At 48.0% G+C, this 2,692-nt stretch overlaps 1 pseudogene; it reads left to right on the top strand.

The window, feature by feature from the left end:
• The first annotated feature begins 226 nt into the window (after window positions 1-226).
• The window catches only part of LOC105853382, an 8,789-nt pseudogene continuing 6,323 nt past the window's right edge, over window positions 227-2,692 (top strand).

Below are 2,692 nucleotides of genomic sequence, written 5' to 3' on the forward strand. Positions count from 1 at the left end.
AAAGCACTGTTTTCAAATACAGAGACCTGGGTTTTAAGTTCAGACTTTAATGAACTGTATCTCTAAAATGCAACAAATAAATAACTACCTCACTGAGGATTAAGTAAAATGTATAAAGCTCTAATACAGTGCTTGACACACTGCAGTGCTCAACTGACAATCAGCACCTTTCACTTTCTGACAAGATGCAGTGTCTGTTTTTCACTGCCTACTACATAGATGAGCTATGAAATACACAGGTGGCAGGTAAGATTTGCAAAACTAGAGACAAATAGCTGGTTAAATGTTCTCACCAGGCTTCTGCATGGCAGAAAAGTATCTGTCAGCATTTCTGCCAATCAGTTTCATGAATAAAGCAGCCAGGCCCACCCTCATAAACTTTGAAAAGTGAAGGAAGCAACCTCCCCAGGCCTTATCCACAGGGTAAGGGAAAATGGAAATTTGACACAACTCCTCAAAAAGAGATAAAGATTTTCTGTATTTTACCTAAAAACAAAGGCCTTAGCCTGTCATTCATAAGAAGCCAGTTTGAACAGTTCACATGTGAATGTATATGCAGAACAGCCATTAAAATATTATCAAGCGGGGCCCTCCCTGGTGGCGCAGCGGGTTAAAGCACTGCACTGAGAAGCTAAAAGCCACTTCCACATGAGTTCGATTCCCGCCTGCCCAGGAGGTGACCACATGGCGCGGCAGACCTCTCCTGACCCGCCCGCTGCTCCCCTCAGCAGTGTACTTCCTCCATCTGCCTGTTCTGCTCCCCACTCTGTCTCTGGTGAAGCCTCTCACCGCCCCGAGCCTCTGGCCTGTACCCCAGTTCTGTATGCATAAATAAATAAATCTTAAAAAAAAAATATTATCAAGCATTATGATTTAAATTTTTCAATCACAGGAAATTAACAGGTGTGACAAAGGAAACAGCAACAAAAAAAGAACAAAATCTGTCAGAAAATGAAGATACAGTAAGCTTAGTAGAATTACACTAAACCTTCAGAAAAATCTTCTGAATTTCAAAACTGGGTCAAAACTGGAATCCATAAGGAGAGGAGTGATGAGGAATTCATAAAGAAGTTCATTTCGTAAAGCGATTTGTTACCAAAGTATATGGAAATTTTAAAAAATTCCCAAACAAGGTATATTTTCTTTCTTAACAATAGTTACTGATGCATCTGAGTTACTGGGTAAGGGCAGCAACTAGATAGAACGAGTGTGTGAGAACCTGGAAACCAGAGAAATCTTGTAAAGAAACCCTTTTTCTTTTTTAAAGTGCCACCTTTGCTCAAGCTACTTCAGCCCAAATAACTACTGCAAAAACAATTTTTAAAATAACATTTCTTAGGAAAAACTGTTTCAGAAGTCTAAGCCTCATCAGAAATTATCCAAATTCATATCTCTAAAGAACGCAAGCCCACTGAGATCTGTGTGAGATCTGTGTTCTTCTGTAATAAGGCCAAGCTGCTCTGTGGGACCCTTGAAATACATAGCCAATGATCCTGACCAAAATTCCTGCCCTGAGCTGCCATTTCTTTCCTGCAAAGTAATTATTCACCAGCACTGTTGCTTCTGGTTGAGTTTTTTTAAAACTGCAGTTAAAAGTCCATTTTCCCTCCCAATTCCCCAAGCTAACAGGCCTAACTCTCTCTCCTCAGAGGAGAGGGTATCTCTAGGTATCTCTGATCAAAATCACTGGCCCAGATGACCTTAACTCACCAGGCGCCGCCCATTTATCTCCCACCCAGTCGCCTGCCCAGCCCCCTCAGTCAGACCACAATTCCTTCCCCTCCCTGTCTACATTCAGTACCCCCATACCCAGACTTGGTGCCAGTTTCACTCTCCACTTCTAGTCCCCGCACTCAATACCTGCTCCCTCCTCAGCTTAGATTCCTGCCTCGGCTGCTCCGAACCTGTCTGCCCAATCCCCACGCGTGAATACCTGGCCTACCGAAACCTCACGGCTCCCCCTCCCCCACTATGTCAATCCTTGTCATTCTGGGCCCCCGCCCAGGGACTCTTCATTCTAGGCCCAGTTTGATCTACCCTCTTGCCCTTGGATAAAACCCAAACCCGGTCCCTAACCCTAATAGTTCTCTCTCACGACCCTAGCAGAGGCCACTACTCTCGCCGGCCCAGCCCACTTTTCCTGACTTTAAACCTGCTGCCTCCTCCATTCATTCAAGGAAACACAGTACTAGGAATCCTGGATCCCAACCTCGCCACGAATGCCCCATTTCTGATCCCGACTACACGCGTGTCCTTCCCATTACACTCTCCCGGCTGGGGTGTCGGTCTCCCTCAACTCATACACTAGCCTGCCCCCACCCAGCCCGCCCTCGATCGCCACCCGCGACCCCAGTCTACACGAAGCTTCGGAGACCCCTCCCCACACTGCTGCGCAGACCTCCCCGCACCCGCACCCCTAATTCCCACTCAGTCCTCTCCCGGGGGTCTCTTCACCCCTAGACCCCAGTTTGGTGACCACGTTCCCTAAGGAGTCGCGGGGCTCCATTCTGTATTTTTCTGCGCCTCCCCCGCCCCATTAGAACCCAAGCCCGACACTCCCTCCGCCCCCCAAGCCCAGTGGGGTGTGTCCCCTCCCCAAGGAACTCCAGCTCGCCGGCTTCTCCCGCAGGGTCACTCGTCGCCCCTCCTCACCTCCGCGTCCACCACCTCGTGGTAGGCGGGCGGGGGGTCG

Source organism: Condylura cristata, unplaced genomic scaffold (genome assembly GCF_000260355.1).
Source record: "Condylura cristata isolate star-nosed mole 26May11 unplaced genomic scaffold, ConCri1.0 scaffold00008, whole genome shotgun sequence".
NCBI classification, from domain to species: domain Eukaryota; kingdom Metazoa; phylum Chordata; class Mammalia; order Eulipotyphla; family Talpidae; genus Condylura; species Condylura cristata.